Source organism: Peromyscus eremicus, chromosome 4 (genome assembly GCF_949786415.1).
Source record: "Peromyscus eremicus chromosome 4, PerEre_H2_v1, whole genome shotgun sequence".
Lineage (NCBI taxonomy): Eukaryota > Metazoa > Chordata > Mammalia > Rodentia > Cricetidae > Peromyscus > Peromyscus eremicus.
Window position 1 is genome coordinate 119,488,963 of NC_081419.1, and position 21,229 is coordinate 119,510,191.

General features: G+C 46.2%; 1 protein-coding gene across 1 annotated transcript in view; it reads left to right on the top strand.

Annotated features, from left to right (window-relative positions):
- Positions 1 to 5,818: 5,818 nt before the first annotated feature.
- Positions 5,819 to 21,229, top strand: part of Rin2 (Ras and Rab interactor 2) — a 209,086-nt gene continuing 193,675 nt past the window's right edge. The window contains exon 1 of the mRNA XM_059261566.1: positions 5,819 to 5,951. The gene's annotated coding sequence lies outside the window, so the exon portion shown is untranslated. The remainder of the gene's footprint in view (positions 5,952 to 21,229) is intronic.

Below are 21,229 nucleotides of genomic sequence, written 5' to 3' on the forward strand. Positions count from 1 at the left end.
AACAAATGACTCTGAAATTTAGTGGCTTAAAACTGTTATGCCCGGATCACAAGGACCCCCCAAAAGACCACCACGGAGAATGAATACCACATGTAAAAGCAAAGAGCCTTTATTACCTTCAGGCTCCAGGGCTTGGTCTCTCTGTCTGATGCAGCGGTGAGAGCAGAAAGCTCTGAGCACAGGCGAGGTAGAGTTTTTATCATAGCAGTGGCTGGGATGAGGGGATTTCCAGGGTTCAGGACCCTGATTGACTGACATTTGTCTAGGGGTAGCTGTAAAACAAACATAGGTGTGTGCTAGACTCAGGGACATCTGGCCATCTTATCTAATGGTTGAAATGTTTGGGATGTCAGGTATTTCCCCTTAGATGTAGGCCCTCCCTGGGTGGGGTCAGCTTATGGCTTTTCCTGGGTCTGGGTGTGGCCTGCCAGTAAGCCTGTCACAGAAGCTGGGCCTGGGCCTCTAAGCCTGTCATGGCAGCTGTGTGGTCAAGCTGTTTTGGGTCCCCTCTACAAAAACAACCATTGCTCATGTTTCATCTTTATGATGTAGGCTTGCTGGGCTCAGATGGTGGTTCTACACAAGACGGCAGCATTGACGTCTCCGCTGTAGCTGAATTCAGTCAGAAGTTCAGTTAGGTCTGGACCCAAGATGGTCGAGCCCTTGGCTGAGTAGCTACAAACTGTCCAGGGCTCTCTTTCCACACAGTGTCCCATCATTCAGTAGGCTGTCTCTATTAGTGACTTTTCTCATCATTATGACTGAATACATGAAAACACAGTGTAAGAAGGCAAGAGTTGGCCGGGCGCTGGTGGCGCATGCCTGTAATCCCAGCACTCGGGAGGCAGAAGCGGGTGGATCTCTGTGAGTTCGAGGCCAGCCTGGGCTACAGAGCTAGTCCAGGACAGGCTCCAAAGCTACAGAGAAACCCTGTCTCGAAAAACTAAAAAAAAAAAAAAAGAAGGCAAGAGTTAATTTGGCTAATGGTTCTAGAAGGGATGCATCACAGCAGGAAAGGCATGGTGATAGATGCATGAAATAGCTGGTCACACTGCACCCACCGTCAGGAAGCAGAGAGGGGAATGCTGGTGCTCAACTCGTTTCTATCATTTTCCTTTTTATTCAGTCTGGGACCCCAGCCCATAGAATGGTGCCGCCCAATCATGGAGGGTCCTATCACCCTGTTAAACAAAAACACTCTCACAGACACTCTCAGGTGTTTCCTAGATAATCCTAAATCCCATCAAGTGGACAGTGGAGACCAACCATCACACTTTTTCAAGATTTTTTATGTGGCATCGGGCCCATGAAGCAAACAATGGGGCCACAGAAACTTTTAAAATCCTAAGACAACAGTTACACATTACTTTTTTCGAATTCTTTTGGTCAAACAGGTCAGAAGACTGGACTAAAGTTAAGCGGGGGTGGGGGTGGGGTGGAATGACTGGCCTCTTGATGGGAAAGTGACAACCACTCACACACAGGGATGAGAGAGCCCTCTGAGGGCATTGTCACAGTCTACGACAGAAAATAAGAATCCCACACAGTTTGTGCTTAAAGAGATGAGAAGGATTTTCTCAGAAACACAAACAAATAGAGAACATTCAAGTCCTTTGTGTCCTGCTAGGGAAAATTATTTTAAGTTATGATATAAGGAAATAGCAAAACATCATGCATGGCAAAGGTATGATTTGAATGCTCTGTGAGTGAAAACTGAAACAAGTTTAAACAGAATTAAATCAAATTGTTATAAATAGAATTGGTATGTGAAGACAGAAAACCGGTTCTTGAAAGATGAGTCATATTGCCTAAAAATAATGATTCACTAATGGAATATGTGTCCAAAGTTTAGTGTACATAAAGGAAGAGTGGAGAGACAGAATATGAAGGTTGTGTCTGGGGATAAGCAGAGGACTGGTCAGCAGCTAAACTCCACATTGGATGGGGACATACAGGTAGGCCAAACACCCGTCCACATAAAATAATAACAATTTCTGAAACACCCATACACATAAAATAATTTAAAAAAAATACAAAGTATGTTCCTTCTGCAGGACTCATTGAGCATAAAGTGACTCAGAGAACTTCAAAACAGACAGACAGATTTTATCAGGTGGCTGCAAACACGAAAGCAGGGGGCATGATAGGAACTTTGTCCAAGGGTAACTGGAGGCAAACAGTGAATGGGGCAAAGGGGAAACATTGTCTTGGTGATTAACACAATCCACAATCCATAGTAAAGTTACGGTACACAGAAATCCTGCCCGCAGTGTGTAACAAGACATGGAAATGCCAGGATGCAGGGCTGGGGATTTAGCTCCCTGGTAGAGCGCTTGCCTAGAAAGTGCAAGGCCCTGGGTTTGGTCCTCAGCTCTAGAAAAAAAAAAAAAAAAAAAAGACAAAATAACAAAAATGCCAGGATGCAAACAGTTGAAAGTCAAAGATGAAAAGTGTCAGAACATATTGACAGAGTTCCAGGGATCCCTCCTGTCTCTGTCTCCCCAGTACTGGGACTCGAGTGCTCACGCTTGAATGGCAAACCCTTGACCCACTGAGCCATCTCCCCAGCCCTGTTTTCTGAGACAGAGTCTCACTATGTAGGCCTGGCTGACCTGGAACTCTCTCTATAGCCTTGGCTAGCCTGGAACTTGCTAAGTAGACAAGGCTTCCTTGGAACTCACAGAGATCAACCTGCCTCTGCCTCCTGAGTGCTGGCATGATAGACACGGGCCACCATGTCTGGCTCTAACTTGGGTAGTTCTAAAGAACTGAAACAGCTAACTTGGGTAGTTCCAACTGAAATAGCTACTTTCATCAAATAGTCTCCGTTTGTCTCCTGGGGGTGTGCAGGGCAAAGTATGAAGAATGTGCAAGGTCATATATCACCCCTTCTCGGAACAGATCATTAAACAACTACATCATCATCAATTATTATTTTGCAGCTTAAACTGTTCTTTTCCGGGCATTTTATGAGCCCATGACATTCATCTCTACTTACCCTGCTACTCAGGGGAAAGAAACAGTATTGTGGTGTCAGTTCTGGAGGGCAGTTCTAGACCCAGTGCTGCTTGATCAAGTCAAGGGTAAAACAACTTCAGTAGAAATGACATCATCTTGGCTAGCTGGTTCTCTGTTGACAACAGTGACCTGAGAGTGTGCATTGAAAGGGCCCCTGGGTGGTGAGCCAAACCTGCCAAACAGGAAGCAAAGGCATGAGAGGAACTAAGGGCAGGCATCACACTGCTCCATCCCTTCTCTCTCTCTCCTTCTCTCCCCACCCCCTCACAGAATTTGGACAGATCGCAGTATAGTCAGATTTGTTACTGAAGCCTAAGTATTCACAGCGGTATTTAGAATGTAGCACTATAGGAAAGTCTTGTGTTCTCTTTTCCCTCTGAAGCTTCAGCAATTTTGGCCCACAAAATTAACTGATGATAAACACGCTAATGAGAAAAAAGCATATGAATTTACGAATGTGTAGAAACATGTCCCATGTACCAAGTGCAAAACTTGCAGAAAGAGGTAGGCAGTGGAAGCTACAATAGCATTCTTAGCCAGTGGAGTAAGGTTGGAAAGAAGGCAGAAGAGATCTAAATGCAGTGAAGGAAGTTCTTCTAGCTAGTTACGCTCCCCCAACTGACAGTCATCAGAAAGCCACTCTGGGCCAGGTGTCACCCTACTCTCTTCTTCCAGTGAAAAGCTCCTTTGCAACGACTCTATACCCACATTATAGATGCAAGTTCCCCCCCACAGTACAGCTTTTCAGAGCTATCCCCCCGAGTCTGCAGCCCCTATGAACAGCCATCTTGAAATACGCTAAAGAAGTCTATGCTGGCAATGGTCCATTTAGAATTCCCTCTGTAGGGATTCCATAGGTAGACAGATCCCTACACTAAAATACATTTTCCAGATTGAGGGAAGAGCAGGACAAAATGGACCCCAGTTTCCTGAAGGGATAAGACCCTTATCGGTCTCTTCAGGAAACATTGTCCAGGGAACTTCGTAAGAGGGTAAGCAGGAAGAATGAGTGCGGGGTGGAGGCCAGCACTAACCTGGGGCTCACTGTCTATTAAAGCAGACCCTCTGAGGCTGAATGAGGCCGAGAAAGGGAGAGACAGGGGCACTGTCACTTTGTTCACACCTTCCTTTTGCTCACATAGCCAACCTCTTAGGGCAGTGGTTCTCAAACCTTCCTAATGCTGTGACCTTTTAATACAGTTCCTCATGTTGTGGTAACTAACCCCTAACCATAAAATTATTTCATCGCTACTTTGTAACTGTAATTTTGCTACTGTTATCAATTATAATGTAAATATTTGATATGCAAAACCCCATGGGGTCGCGACCCACATGTTGAGAACCTCTGTCCTAGGACCTCTCAGTGTTCCCTTCAAAACCTTGGGATTCCAAGTGCCTCTCTCCCACTTGCGGGCTGGGAGCATGCTCTGTGCTACCTGCCTCTCTCTCTCTAGCCTGTTTCCTTCTCTGTTTCTACATCGAGGGTTTCAGCTGCATCAATCATGGAACCCACTGCTCAAATTTGCTTCAACTTCCATCTTTCCCCCCAGAGCCTCTGCTCCACACATCTCCTCACAGAGAATCTTTGCTCAGCTCCCTTTTTTTCCCCAAGCAACACCTACAGGCGGGGTCGGTCCTATTTCATTCTATAACCTGGGCCATTCACTAGGGCTGCAGGTATCCATGACGTCCTTTGTCTTTTTCTTCAGCGCTGGTCTCTGAGTGTCACATCCCAGTGATGTGCCGGTGGTGTGCGCGGCTTTCCTCCTGCCAGCCCACCCTTAGCCCTCTGCATATCATAGCCACCAGAGCAGGGCAGATGATTTATTGTCCCACACATCTCAAGCTTAGAACACGCCGGGTGCACCGCGGCTACTAAATTATTAAACGGGATTTGGCACACAAAGAGGAGTGCAGTCGGTGGCTTAGGTTTTGCTGGTGCTAGATTCCTGGTGATTGATAAGTACTTTTTTTTTTTTTAATTTTTAGATGCCTCCTTTCACCAACACCCATCCTTTGCCGTAGGAGGAAGGAAACAAACATAAAGATTCCTTTTCCAATTCTGAGCAAAACACGGGTCTCTTTGAACACCCTAGCGGTTCCCTTTGTGACACGTGACACCGGCTACTTAGCACTTAGGTAATTGCCAGCTAGGCACACAGGATCACCGTCGTTCCTTTCCTTCTTTTCTGCTTGGTCATCAGCAGGGTTTAGACTTCGGACTGCAGGGCCAACTCCATCCCACCTCCCCATGGTGCGTGCCCAGGGTGACCAGCACACACTCAAACCTGGGCGGCAGTGGCCAGCGCTGACCCCAGGCTGGAAACCGTGCCCCACACTACAACCCCTACCCCCAACCCCATCCCCGGGACCCTGGCAGCTGAACTTCTCCAGTCCGTGCGGCCCCTTCCCGCAATCCAAAATTGGTATAAAGGGAGGTGTGAGCACTCATCCGAGAAAGAAAGGAGAAAGGGGAAACCTCCCAGAAACAAACTCAGGCAGTGGTGGGGAGCGCAGAGGGAACCGGGTGGAGCCAGGACGGTCGGGGTGGGTCCAGCCAAGTTTGCTCCGGGTTAGGTAAACTTTTCGATTCGGTCCTACACGTCCCAGCCTGAGAGTTCCTGGTAACCCGATTAGTGCCCGAGGGTGGGCGGGACCAGGGGTCGCGCAGGCGCCTTGCTCTTCACCTCCAACCGGCTCGCCCCCACTGGGTCTCAGAGAAGCTGGGAGGAGACCTGGGAGGAGGGGATCTTTGAAGGGGCAGGGCGGAGGCAGACACAAAGCCTTTCCCTCCCCCCTCCTCCTAACCCCCCCAGCCACGCCCCTCCGCCCCTTGGCCTTCTCTTCCTCCTCCAGGGCGGGGAATCCTAGCCCCGCTCAGTCACCGACCTGCCGGTCACCCCCGCCTCCGGGATCTGCACCAAGGGCGCGAGGTAAGGGGCGGCGGCATTGGAGACCCCACCTCCAGTGGGGAGAACCGGGTACCAGCCGCGAGGTGCAGTGCCCCAATGTTCTGCTGTCTCTTGAGATTAGGAGGAGAGAACCAACCAACTGGCGTCCTCAGCGGTCCTGCCGGACTAGTGGAGGGCGGGGGTAGCAAAGGCGAGTCAGGACGCTAGAACTTGAGGCAGGGTGACATTCCGGGGTCGGAACCAGGGAGGATCACTGGGTGTCCTCGACTGACCTTTGCAGGGGTTGGGTAGTGGGCAGCCACCGAGGGTGTGGGCGAGATGACTGGTGGTGCAGGTGCGTGCGTGTGTGGTGTGTGTATGTGTGTGCGTGTCACGCCCGCGCACACCGGAGCTGGGAGGTGGGGACCTTTGTTAAACTCTACCTGCGACGCCACCTGCCGGGTGTCAAATATGCCTGTGCTGGCAAGTCAAACCTCAACAGTCATACTGCTTCGGTGCAGAGCTCACGCTGTGATCCGATGCTTACCCCCTACCGTGGAGCAGAAGGGTCAACAAGTCCTGGCAGGAGGTACTGGGACTGTCATAGTGATTGAGGGCATTGCAGTCTCCAGTGCAGGATTTCTGGGTTCCAGCTGGGAAGAGACGGGGCCATTTTCCCACTTGAAAGCTTGCGGGGGGGGGGAGGGGGGGAGCGGGGGGAGTGTCTCCCTTTGGGCTGGTACTCCACTCTTAGCCAGGGCTCTCAGGAGCGTGGCATCTACCTTCCTGCTATGGCGACGGCCCCGGGATTGCAAGGTTCGCAGAAGTTCAGCTGGAAAGTGGATGAAGTATTGCCAAGAAATACAAGGCAAGGTCGGCCTTTGGGCCTTGAGAGGCGCCTCTCTTCTCAGAGCCCTGGAGTCCCTGGGGTTTTCCTAGTTCTGCAGAGGCAACCAGCAATCTGCACACAGTGCAGCCGCGCTTCCTTGCAGAGCTTAGAGGCGTTGTGGTTTCATAGGAACATGGTCTGTCCACCAACAGAACCTTGTAAATATTGAAGAAATGTAAACACTTGGCAACACTCGGAAATTAAGATAAATAGTAACTTCAGCACAATGCTTTTAAAAAGAAACTTGTTTTAAAACATCCTTGATGAGCAAAATGTCAACATTTAAAATACAGATGCTGGTTATGTCCTGGCATTATTGTTCAGTGGGACCAGTATCCCTATTTGTCCCTGTTCTGTAGTTTATGAGGGTTGACAATGGCATGCATCATTTGGGGCAACTTGGACTTTTGGCATAGTCTTGTTTATTGACTGCAGAGCTTTTATTAACCTTTCCCCTACTTCAGGATAGGGAGGATGTTTTGATAAGGAGCTCATTTTTCTCCTGGCCTCAGACTCCCTATGCTCTGGACTTTCACATTCTTCATGCTTTTGCCTCCTTTAGGGGACAAGGGGATTTGAGGGGGGTGGGCAGCAAGGAGCCTTTATATTTAGGATTTGAGAAGAAGGGTATTGACAGGAGCTTTTGGGTTGGGGTTTGTTCTAGGTCATTGAGGTTGGGGGACATGATGGAGAGGAACGGCCAGCAACAAGGAATTCCCTCATGTGCAAATAGGTTCTCAGAGTAATGAGTTCCCTCTAGGGGGATGCAAGTGCTTATTGAGAGATGATGCCCGTGGTGGTTTGAATACAAATGGACCCCACAGGCTCATATGTTTGAATACTTGGTCCCTAGTTGGTGGAACTGTTTAGGAAGGATTCAGAAGAGATGTGCCCTGTTGGAGGAGGTGTGTCAAAAGGATGGGCTTTGAGGTTTCAAAGGTCATGCCATTCCCAGGGTGCTCTTTGCTTCCTGTTTGTGGGTCAGGATGTGAGTCCTCAGCTGCTGCCCCAGCACCATATCTGCCTGCCTGCCTCCACGCTCCCTGAATTGTGGTGATGGACTCCTATCCCTCTGGAATTGTAAGCCCCAAATAAACCCTTCCTTCTGTAATTTGCCTTGGCCATGGCATGTTATCACAACATTAGAAAAGCAACCAAGATATTACCCCAGCAGCTCTCGTCCTCCTCCAAGGGGACCCTCCCCAGTACCTCTCCAAAGTCATGGCCCATAGCTACTGTAAAGAGTTGTTTTGGCTGGGTGGTGGTGGTGCACGCCTTTAATCCCAGCACTCAGGAGGCAGAGCCAGGTGGATCTCTGTGAGTTCGAGGCCAGCTTGGTCTACAGAGTGAGATCTAGGACAGGCACCAAAACTACACAGAGAAACCCTGTCTCGAAAAGCCAAAAAAAGAGTTGTTTTGCTCCCTTCTTACTTAACTCAGCCCTTCTCCTCTTCTTCTTGGAGACAGAGCTACATGCTTTTCTTTATCAGGGGACCTTTAAGAGGACCCCATCATTAGGCCCATTCTTCATGTACATCCTATAACATAACATGTCCAACCCCTGTTGGTCTATCCAAGATGTCTAATGATTCTTCAAGGATTTTAGTGGTTTCAGTAAAGAAGTTTGCCCTGCCTTCTTCCTTCTTTGCCTGGTGAGGCCCCACCACCACCACTAGAATTGTGTGTGTGTGTGTGTGTGTGTGTGTGTGATATCATTCCCAATGCATATGCCGTGAATTCTACTTGTTCACTGCCAGTGAGCTTCCCAAAGCCAAATCCTAACCCTTGTGACTTGCCACTAAAGGAGTGTGGGTTGAATGAATGAATGAATGAATGAACCAGAGTATCCCTTTTTTTAAAGCACTTTGAGGAGTACATAGCAGGAAGTATACCTTAGGAGGGTAATGGCTCTGAAGGAAGCAGATAATGTTTTCATAGACCTTTATTTTTATAGATAGTAACTCAATTGTTTCTCACACAATCCAAATCACATTTTGTAGATGAGGATATGGAGGCCCAAAAGGGTCAGAACACCAAGGGAGGCCAGCCTACAGGTCCAGCTGCACCCCAAAGGATTTGCCCAGACTGCAACATCACAACCTAGAGCAGGAGATTCACTAGAGAGACAATGGCTTGGTAACCTGTTAGGGAAATGCTTACAGGGACTCTAGGATGATACCATGATATGGCGTGTTTGCAAACTCCCTGTGGTGACACAGGATCTTTCTTCTGGAAACAACTGTGTTCCAAGGAGTCTAACTGGAGAGATGCTCCTTACTTTTAACCCCAGACCTGCTGCCAGCTTTGTCAATTTCCAAGGGTAGCCTCCATCCAGTGTTCACAGTGGTGATAAGGATGTACATTCTGGATCTCAGGAAAGCCTAGTAACCACTCACTCTGGAAGCTGCTGTTTTACCTGCTCTGTACTTCTGACTGATGGGAGTCGATTCCCCAGGGTTCAGTTAGATCTGAGGCTCTGGAGCTGCCTTGTGAGACTGCCTGGAAGCCTTCTCACCTCAGCTAGACTGCCCAGCTCTAAGTGTTCGAAAGGTTTAGAGTCCATGATGGTGGATGAAGGCGTAGTGGAAGGAGCCAGAAGCTGGGAGCTCACATCTTAAACCTTAAACATGAATCAGAGAAGAGTGAACTCAACTCTGGCAGAAGTCTTTAAACTCTCAAAGTTGACCTCCTGTGACACTCCCTTCAACAATGCCATAACTCTTAAGCCCTCCCAAGCATCTAGGGCAAGCATTCAAATGCCTGAGACTGTAAGGGACACCCCCTTTAAACCACCACTTGTGCATATGAGCCGGCTACCCCGGAGTTCTTATACTGGGCGTGTTTTTTGAAGTGCTGGGGGTGAACCCGGCCACACACACACACACACACACACACACACACACACACACACACACACATTGAGCCACTATTCAGCCAGAAAGTGCTTTCATTGAGGTCTATCAAATCTCTGAGTCGGAAGATGCACCCACTCAGTGAGTTTTCAGTTCACTCACTTGCTCATGTGGATTTTCTAGGATGTCAGCGCTAGCCTTTACTTATGTAAAAGTAGCAGCAGCCATTCTTCGGGGGAGTTCAGACTTGGAACAAAGGGTTTCCAGCTGCTATTCCTCACCTGGGAGGTGCAGCCCTCAGTTCCTGTGAACCCATTGTTGGAAGCCAGGTGTTTCTAAATCAAAGTTAGTCTGAACTATACTCTTGGGGAACTTTTCACAGCCTTATAAGCCTTCCATTCAGCCTCCATTGCAACTTAAGAGACCTAAAGAGAGGATAGTATTTTAGACTCAAAGGGGAACTATGGACTGACACCATGGTAAAGATGGATATGGTGACATTTCTGTATCTCCAATAAGTACTGAGTGTTGTCACTTGTCTGCAAAGTCTGTTAAGAGTGATATTTGTATGCATTCAGCAGGGTGACATCCCTGAAGTCAAGAGCAAGAATGAGCTTCTCTGTCAGGTGGGGTGGGTACCCAGATGAGGTGAAGAAAATGCCTCAAAGGATAAGGAATCATCAGCTAAGTTCATGGCATGTGTGTGTGTGTGTGTGTGTGTGTGTGTGTGTGTGTGTGTGTGTTAGGGTAGGGTGCGTGTACACACAGGCATGTGTTTAGATGCTCTTAGATGTTTGACAAGGGAGCATGGTAGGGAAGAAATACTGAATGTGATTTTATTCCCCCAGCACTAGCAGCTGAACCCAGGGGCTTGAGTATGAGGCCGGTGGTGTACCACTGAGTTGCAGCTGCAGCCTGTCTTTATTTTTATTTTGAGGTTGGGTCTCACTAAGTTGCCTTGAATTGAGTCATCCTGCCTTAGCCTGTCAGTGCTGGGATCATAGACATGTGCCACCAGGATGTGTGGCTCTTGGTATGATGTTTAAACTGTTATGTTCTCTTTCACCCTTTTTAAAATAGTGTGTGTGTGTGTGTGTGTGTGTGTGTGTGTGTGTGTGTGTGTGTGTAGGCCATTTCCTTTGAGACAGAATCTCTCATTTGCCTGAAGTTCATCAGTTAGACTAGATCAGTTGGCCAGGGAGCCCTAAGGACCCTCCTGTCTCTCTTCCCAGCACTGGGATTAGCATTTTCACATGTATCCTGGAGATCAAACTCAGGCTTGTGTTTGCAAGGTGTTACCTTACTGACTGATCAATCCCTCAAGCCCTAACCTGCTAAGTTAAAGAGCCTGTATATCACCTAGCTATACAGAAACGCTCAGTGAGCAATCGGAAGCACAGGAGTTACCAGGACAGTGAGTCACTGGGGCACAGTGAGTTGAGAAACTTCTCCAGGGTGAAACTCCAGGTCAGGCAGGAAGAAGGTCAAAGCAGAGTTCTGGACGCTCATGTCCAAGGTGTGTGTGGAAAAGGACAGGAAGAGCCTGTGCTGATCAGAGCATTCGACCTGCTATTTATCAGCATCTGTAGGGATTGTTTAGGACCCAGGCTCTCCCTGGCTAGGCATTTTTAATATCCACCAAGAGAAGTGTCAAGAATCTAGGGACAAATTGATACAGCCATCCGCAAAAGGGTGATATAATAAATATTGATTATTAATGAATGGTTGATTTATAATGAATGGTTGATTAAACAACTTTTTGTTTTGTTTTGTTTTTCAAGACAGAATTTCTTTATGTAATAGTCCTGGCTGTCCTGGAACTAGCTTTGTGGACCAGGCTGGCCTTGAACTCACAGAGATATGCCTGTCTCTGCCTCCTAAGTGCTAGGATCAAAGGCATGCACCACCACTGCCTGGCTAAACAACCTTTTTATTTCACAGCAGAAATGTTTTCAACTTCCTAGTAGTTTGGTAAAAGTTTACACATAGCTGTTTTATGGACGAGGCCAAGAAAATAAAGGTAGATCTTGTTTTAAAATGAGGCTCTAGACATTCCAGCCTGTGGTAAGATAGCCTGCTTGTCATCAAGAATTCATGGTTTCAAGGACCTCTGAATGCCGGCCAGGCTGCTGGACTCTGCTTGGGAATCCCTGATTTGGTTTTGTGTAGGAACAGTTATAAAGATATATTGTGTTTTGTTTAAATCATCAGTAAGAGTGATTTAAATGATGTTGATGAGCTTTTAGTTTCCAAATGGGAAACAAACTCAAAAATTATTCTGATTTCTGCTATGAACTTCGGTCTGATGGTGGTCTGGCTGAGTGACAGTGCATAGTGTTAGTGTGTAATCTTCCAACTGCCTGAACTCTCAGAATTTGAGTCATTTTTAAGTTCCAACTGGAAAACTTTTGTTGTTATACTTTTCAATGAATGAAGTCTTCATGCTTGCATTCCTGAAGTTGTTCGGATTAAAGTCTGGACCCTGGGAGCCCTTACAGCCTAGGCTTCGCTACAAGCCAATTAAAGAGACATAGTGGAAAGTAGAGAAAGATTTATTCTACGTGGTCACTTGGAGAAGAGAAACAAAGAAGTCGTGTGACTCCCAAAGCCATGTTTTTACTGACGTGTTTCAGTTTAAATAGACTAGAAAGAGGTATGCTTAACTAAGCAGCCTTGGTGAGGCGTGGTCCTGCCCTTGGTGGCTGTCACTGTCTTAGCTCCACTCTCTCTTGCAGGGTGGCCTGGAAAGTTGTCAAACACTGTAAGATCTCTTGCTAGGAGACAAATTCCTCCTCCGGTTGGCACTAGAGCTTCTTGCCTTCCCCTTCTCCCAGCATGAGATTCCTGGGATGTTCCAAATTCCAAATTTCAGTAGTCAATGACAGACGTCCTGGTTTCATTAGTGGGCAAGCAACAGGGTTGGGGTAGGGAGCGGAGCAGTAGAAGGCCCCTTGCTCTTGGCTAGACGGATGTTGGAAGGACAGCACTCCACCCCTGTGGACACCAGACCTGCCTGACAGCTCTGTGGAGGGAAGGGGAGGAAAGGATTGGCAATTGGTGAGGCTGCGGACAGGAGAGCACCCCTCCAATTGTGACAATGTTTCATTTAGAGTGGCTTCCATAAAGTTTGTTGGTTCCCCATTAAGGTTAACTGAGGTCTGATCTATGACGTGCAGCCAGCTCTCCCGCTGTCCCTCTTCCATGTAGCGTCCCTTTCGTGGCCGTCTGTCCACGGGGAACCCCATCCCATTCTTCCTATATTCTGAGATTCCTGCCTTAACAGATGGTGTGTATCCAGTATTATACACAGTTTTCCTCCAGGACATCTCATACTTCAATTATGCCTAGTGCATTTCTCCCTCAACAGTGTACGGAGTGACCTTAGACTACACTAATGACATAAACAAGATAGGAAACCCTCTGCAGTTTAATATGGCACCGATGACCCCCTTTTCTTAATCTGTTTCCACAGGACTCTGAGGTTGGAGGCAGAGTCATTTCTAAGGGGAAAGCTAAGAAAGGGTGGGTTCAGGGTGGGTACTCAGATAGCTTTTATTTCAAGAGTAATGTGACTTTTTACAAAAGGGGGATACTTAATCCTGTCCTGAGCATTCGAGAAGGGTCACAGTGGAAGATGTCTAAGATAGAAGATGGATTCATTGGTTTTAGTTTAACAGCAAGCATTGTGCCTGGGGCGAGGGGCTGGCGGGGGGGGGGGGGGGAGGGCGGGGGGGGGAGGGAGGGCGGGGGGACGGGACAGAGAGAGCCTATCAGGGTTCTGCTTAGAACGCCGGACTCCAGCTGGCCTCTGTGAAGCATGTAGAAAGATAAGGAGGATGTGGGCCAGGTCCTCTGAGGGTTTTTAGGCCAGGAAGGGAGGCAATAACTTATGTGTGCATGATAAACAGAAGACAGTGTTGGGCAACATCATTCCTTGAACAGTAGATACACATTATCCTTCTGGGAAATAGTTCCTGGTTTCTGGTTTTGTTTTGTTTTTATTATTATTATTATTACATTTTTATTGCATGGGGAGGAGGTGAAAGTCTGTGAAGGAACAGTCCAGTCCACAAACAGATGCTCCGAGTCCTATACAGATGTGTGTCTTTAAAATTATATATGAAGAATCAGCCTTCTTTACCTAGAACAAGTTGGCAGAATTTTCTGTCTTAGACCAGGTTCTCTAGAAGTAGGCTCCAAGGTGAAGATGGACTAGGAAATGTTCTATGGGCAGAATAGAACAATAGAAATAGGGAGGAGAGAAAAGGAGCCAAGTGGGAAAGAAGCCTGATAAGGATGCACACCTAGCCAACTGCACAGAGGGAAACTTGGCTCTGTGCCATAGGAAAGTTCTGGAAACAGTATAGGCCCATGAGCACAACCAGAGCAGAGGGAGCTTCCTGGAGTATTCCATCAGACTTCCGCTGAGGGCTGTGCCCAGCTCTTCAGCTCTCTTCTCTGTACTGGCAAAGGGAGTCCCATAGTGGGAGGGCCATTCCCCAGTAGAGACGTACCATGAAGATGTGCAGGAGTGAGCGTGGCAGAGGGACTTGAGGGTGTGTGGGCTGACCACAGCAGCACCTGCCGTAACGAAGTTCTTAGAGTCCGAATTGGGGCCCTGGCAACCCTTAAGAGACAAATAATGGTGAAAAGAAGAGAAACTAGATTTATCCATTGTGGCCACTTTGAGAAGAGTAAAGAGGTCCATCGATGACTCACGCACCTGGCTTCAGTCATGATGTAATAAAATAACAGGAGGTATGTTTAAGCAGTCCTGGTCAAGGTGTGGTCCCACCCATCGTTGTCACAGATATAGTCTCTCTGGAAGGGTAGTCTGACAAGTGAGAACTGTATGGAATTTCTTCCTCCAGCTGGGCTGGCACTCTTTCCTTCTTCTGGTGTGTGAGACTCCTGGGGAAGTTCCAGTTTCTTGGGGTACATTGTTTTCAATAATGGGATAGCTAAACAGGGATGGAAGTGTCTCTTCTCTTTGAGTGTCTTTATTCCTGCTGAGATCCTGCCAGAGTTTATGGTGCCTGGATTTAGCCTTGTTTAATGGTTCAGGGTGGGTAGTCACCAATAGTTCCCCTTCTTCCTCTCTTCTGACTGACCCCCTGCTGGTACAAGATACAAGACCTTCTTCCTACCAGCTGTCTGTTGCTGTGTCAACTTAGGAGAAAAAGTTTATTTTGGCTTGTGATTTCTGAGGTTCCAGGCCATGATTGATTGGCCCCATCATTTAGGTCTGGGGCAAGACAACTCACATTGTAAAGCAAAGCTGCTCACTTTGTAGAAGACAGAAAGTGTGCATGAGGACATGCGGGCATGCGGGCATGCATGCAAGTGTGTGTGTGCGTGTGGTGTGTGTGTGTGTGGAGTGGAGTAGGGGAGTTGATTGAGACTGAGACAGTAGCTGGGGACCTAGTACTCCTCCCTTCAAGAAGATAACCTTAGTGACTTAACTGCCTGTCACTAAGTTCCACTCCTAAAGCTTCCACTGTAGCATGAATCCTAATTGGTCTTAATAAAAACCTAGAGTCAGATATCAGGGTGAAAGCTGAAAGATCAGAGAAGCAGAGCAGGAGCCACTAGAGACTTCTTACATCTAGGAATCCTCAGACTGAAAGAGACTGAGCTCCTGTCTCCTCCTACCTTATATTCCTCCTAATAGCATTAGGGGCTAGGAACTAAGTCATTATTAGTACATAGGTCTTGGGGAAAGTACTAAGTCATTAGTACATAGGTCTTGGGGAAAGTGAAGATCCAAATCATGACAACATAGATGGCTTCCTGGTGCCTGAATGGCTACACTAGGCAGCCAGAGACTAATCTTTCTAGGCTATGTTTGTTTCTGACAAATCTGATACAGATTTTTATCCCTTTAGTACTATATATATATATATATATATATATATATATATATATATATATATATTCCCACTATGTATAAAATGAGATGACTGTGGGTATGCAGATATCCTTTTTGGGAAACAGCATCTGTTTTGTTTTCTAATTTAGTTTGATTTTTATTTCATTATTTTGTGTGAATGTATGTAGGCATGTGTGGTCATGTGAAGGTCAAAGAACGAAGTTGGTTATGTCCTTCCACCATGGATTCTAGGGATTGAACTCAGGTTGTTAGGCTGGTGGCAAGTGCCTTTTTCCTGCTGAGCTGCCACACGGGGTGGAGGAAGAAGAGGGTGGTGATGATGATGATGATGAAGATTGATACTGGAGATCAAACGCAGGTCCTTACTCAAACCAGGCAGGTGTTTCACCACTGAGCCATACACCAGCTCTCCATTTCTATTTCTATTGGCTCCATTTTCCCTGAAACTTAACCGATGAGGTATAAAACAGAGGCATTGAGAACTATAGATCTATCCAGGATACCAGAGAACGTAAAGATCAAAAGGAGAGTTTTGTAATCATGCCAGGGCTTAGCAGTGCACACCTTCACTCCCCAGACCAGTTCCTGCCAGGTCTTTACTCCATGCATTCACATGATCCTCTGAGTCTGTATTTGTTTTCCTGCCTCTGTCCTCTCTGTGTTGTTCACCTGTTACCCTCTTCATCTCTGATAGGCTCTGGTAATAGGAGCCAGATGTGCAAATCGCTTTAAAGTAACCAATCACAGGAGGCTTCAGAAATGAAGCGCATTGTTACCAAGGGATGTTGATTAAACATGAAGAGTATACCAATAATAAAGTATTAGTAAGAATTTCATGCATCTGCTATTCTGAGCCTGCATCAGCCGGAGTAATTCTTGAGACACAGAGAGCAGAATAATGTGGCAGAACACACAGTCAGATGAGATTTAAAATACTGTCTTGCAGGGGAAACACCATGATAAGGTATAATTAGGGCCGTTGATATAATGTAGGAATCCATTCCTTCTTCATGCCCCACCAGTGGGTTTTTTTGTTTTTACTTAGTTTAAGAATCAAGAACCATACAAATAGGAATTGCAAAAAGAAGAAAACTAGCAACTACAAGGAGAGAATGTTGAGAGCACAGGAGGATGGGATGATGTTTTAGCTACGGTTTCCCCACAGCCTACAGTTGATTGGAATCATCCTAGAGGATTACTTATTTTTTTTCATGAAAGACAGTACAGTATAAGTATAAAAAAGCTTCCAGGAAAAGTGCACTCAGGTCTCCCAGAAAGAGTCTGACTAGACCCTAAGGCTTCATATTTCTCAGGGATTATGATGTTAGGGGAAGTGCTGGGAACAGAACCCAGGGCTTTGTGTCTGCTCAGTGTACATCCTGTTACTGAGCTGCACTCACAACTTCAAGATTATTATGTTTGTTTTTGATATGGTTATTTGAGATAGGGTCTTGCTATGTAGCATGCAGGCTGGCCTTGGACTCCTAATCCTTCTGCCTCAGCTTCCTGAGTGCTGGGATTACCAGTGTGTGCCATCACACTGGGCTATGATGTTTTCATTTATTGAGGTGCTTTTTTGCACTGAGCATTGAATCTAGGACTTCGTATATATTAAGTGCTCTCCCCGAGAGCTAAGACCATAGGCCCTTGATTACTTAATAAAAAAATCATTCCAGAAGCAGAAATGAAAGTTTTTAAAGTTTACTAACTGAAGATAGCACAAGTATGTAATCAGGTATATGGTTAAATGTTACTATAATTTAACAAAACTGCCTTTGAGGAAACTGCTCGTTTTGTTTATTTGTTTTTTTTGAGGCAGAATGTCATTATGCAGACCAGACTGGCCTGGAACTCATACACCTGCCTCTGTTCTGAGTGAGTGCTGGGACTAAAGTTGTGCCTTCATGCTTGTCTGAGGAAACTGGTATGTGTGTGTACTGGGAAAATTGCCCAAACTATGATACAATTTTGTTTCAGAATCTTCATATACTGTGTTAGTTACATGCTTGGTGCCACCAAATACCCTACAAAAGGAGCTTAAGGAAAGAAGGGTTATTTGGCTCACAGTTTCAGGGGACACATCATGACAAGGATAGTTCCAGGGGATGCATCATGACAAGGGTCTGGAAGTGATCAGTCACACTGCATCCATCGATAGGAAGCAGAAAGAGACAAATGCTGACATTCAGCCACCTTTCTCTTTCACATGCAGTCCTGGACCCCAACCCGGAGTGGCGCCACTCACCTTCAGGGTTGTCATTATTTTTCCCTGACTCCTCTTGCTCGAACAATTTGTTGAGCAACAATGAGTCACTTAGGGCAGTGGTTCTTAACTTGTGGGTCTTGACCCCTTTGGAGTACCATATCAGATATCCTGCATATCAGATATTTTCATTAGGATTCATAACTGTAGCAAAAAATCACAGTTATAAAGTAGCAATCAAATATTATCATTGGGGTCACCACAGCATGAGGAAGTATATTAAAGGGTTGCAGCATTAGGAAGGTTGAGAACCACTGATTTAGAGGACCATCAGTCACTCCCACCATTATAGGACTGTCTCTGATTTGCATGCATACTTATGCTCTGCCTCCCTCCTTTTTCAGTGGATGGGAAGTTGATATTCCTGTCTAGGGTCAAGGATTTTCCTGCAGCAATTGTCATTCGATTTCCTGAATCACAATTCCCTCACTTTCTCTAGTCAGGAACTATCATTTAATATCATCCATCTTTATAGAAACTTCTTTTGGCACAGCATCCATCTACCACCTCTTTTCTTAGCTTCAGTTGCCACCACAGCTCTTCAAGGAAGGTCTGTGCCCAGCTGCCTCCAAGTCCTTTCTATCCATCCTTTGGAGCCCTGCTCCAGGCCGGATGCTCTGCCTGAACTGACCTGTCAGGACCACCCATACCTTCCTTGCTGTTAGCCCTCAGTTGTTTTGAGTCTCACCTCATTAGGTTTTCTAATGAGGATCCCCTCCCTCGCCCCCCAGTGGGAGCCCTTTTTAAACACTGAGCCCTGTGTGAAGGCCACGATTGTAGGGCATGAAGCTGAGCTTGGAGCCCCATGCAGGTTCACATGACATTTTGAATGAGATAGATGTGCCAGGTAGTAGTTGCAGCAGTTGAGGATACTTACTGATTGCATAAACTGGCCTCTCTCCTTGGGCCTTCTCACCTGATGGCCTCATTTCAGCACGCTAACAAACCCACGAAGTGGCTACCTCATGTGTCATCCCTATGGTACTTGTGAAATAGTTCTATTTTCCCCTTTCCTCAAGTTGTAGAAATCCAGACATGGAAAGGTAGAGAAACTTGTTTACAATGCAAAAGTTTAAGAAAGTAGGCCTACAATTCAACTCTTGTCTGTCTCTCTGCTCTTAGCAATGGCTTTCGTATCTGTAGAATATCTCTTTGTATATATATATATATAAAATTTGTGGCTACCAGAATCTGGGAGAGAAGACAGGAGCCCATTCTTCCCTGGCATCTTTAGACAAGTGTGGCCTTGCTGGCATCCTGACGTCTAATTTCTCAGCTCTAGAACTGTGAGACAAGACATTTCTCACGTTCAGTTGGTCATCTTTTGTTGTACCACTCCTGTCTTTAATGGACAAACAATGTGGGTGGTTCTTGATCTTGTGACAGGCTGCTCATTCAACTAGTGGCTGGTTTCCATATCTGCCTCTTAATGACACTTGTCTGGCTCAGGTTACTGTCCCCCCGAGACGTCACCACTTATCTTTGCTAAAGGCTTCAGCTATGCTAGAGGGCAAATGACTGTCTGGGAGATCAGTAGAATTTCAAAATTCCTACTAATACAGAGACTCTGATAATGATCATTCATATCAAATCATACCATAGACTGTGATAATGAAAATAAGAAATAATTCAGTGTTGATTTATAAAATTAAACTATAAAATGTGATCAGCACAAAGGGGGTAGTTTTAGCTGGTTCATAACCTCAGAGGTTCCTTCATTCGAATCCTGAAGTTCATCCCATGAAATAACTTCCCTAGGTGGCTGCCACCCAGCTATCAAAGGCAGCGTCTGGAGACCTGTACCTCTAGATAGAGACTTGTTAAGAAAAGAGCTTCAGCATCCAAAGATAGATTGTACAGAATATGGTACAAAAAGAGTGACTTGAATATCAGTTCTTCTTTGTTCCCACTCTCAGGTAGCCAAGCCTTAGTTTCTTAGAGCAGGAAAGAGTCTTGGGATTGCTTGAGAGACCAGGATCCTGGAATCGCATAAGGTGCCTAATCCATTCCAACCCTGATGTCTTGTTCCAAGAACAGCCAGATTAAGACTGTTGACTGGGCATATTTTCTTGTTCTTCAAGAAGCCTATGATAAAACGTGTAATTTTGTGCAGCTAGTGGGGGAGAGATCAAGAGCAAACAATTGCAGAAGTGCAGGGGACTTTTCCCATCAGGAAAAGCCATGGTTCTCCCTTCTCAGCGACACGTGAAGGGACCAAAGACACCTATAAAATAGTTCCGATTCTAGAAGAAGACAGAAGGAAGTGAAATCCAGTTGCTTAACCATCAAATTGCTGTGGAGTGCCAACAAGGTTGGTTCGACTATGTTGAATGGGGAAGTGTTTCCTGAGTTTCCACGGCTATTGCTCTACAAGCCCTTGGGGGACGCTATAGCAGGATATAGTATTTCAAAGATCTCGCTGCTTGCTCATTACAGACAGGATTTCAGTGGCAAGAGAGCAGCCTCAGTACCAGATGGGAAAGACTGAGATTGTTGTGGGGCTGGACTGTAGGGGAGAAATAGAGGTAAAATTTGGAAACTAATTCATCAGAGCTGTGATAAATTTGGTGTGAGGAGTGTGCAAGAGGGAGATTTCTCATGGCCTCCTGTATCAATGGAGGTGCTGTGTTGGCAAATCAGGGAAGGAACAATGTGTGTCAGTGAAGACTTCCATTTCGTATGTGTTAGGTTTGATGGCCATATAAGAGCCCAGGAGGAGTTGTCAAGTAGGCTATCTAGAAAGATCTGGAGCTTAAATGGGAGCTTTGGGCTACACCTGCATGGTTAGCAGTTTCCATAGAAAGCCAGGGGAAGCTGATGCTGTCCTAGGGCTAGCAGCGTGGCAGTGAATGCAGAATTTTATTTTTCTCAACATGGCATCCAAAGTCCTCGGACACATTGCAGTTTAAAGGTTGGCTGCTGGTTCATTCTCTTTAACTGCCTAGTTTTCCTGAAAACAGAGCTTACTTTAAAAAAAAAAATCTTTGGGGCTGGAGAGATGGCTCAGTGGTTAAGAGCACTGACTGTTCTTCCAGAGGACCTGAGTTCAAGTGTTAGCACGCACATGGCATATCACAACTGTCTGCAACTCCAAGATCTGACACCCTCACACAGTCAATGCAAATACAATAAAAATAAATTATATTAAAAAAATCTTCTATGTCATGATTTATTATTTTCTTTAGATTTTTATTTATTTTGTACATAAGAGTGTACCACCTGCATTCCTAGTGCTCTTGGGGGTCGGAAGAGGGCATGGGATTCCTTGGAACTGGAGTTACAGATGGGTGTGAGCTACCATGTGGGTGCTGGGAATTGAATCTGGATCTTCTGCCACAGCAGCATGTGCTCCTAACCACTGAGCTGTCTTTCCATCCCCCAAAATGAAATCCACTTTAAATTTGTGATTTTTTAACATAAGTATCC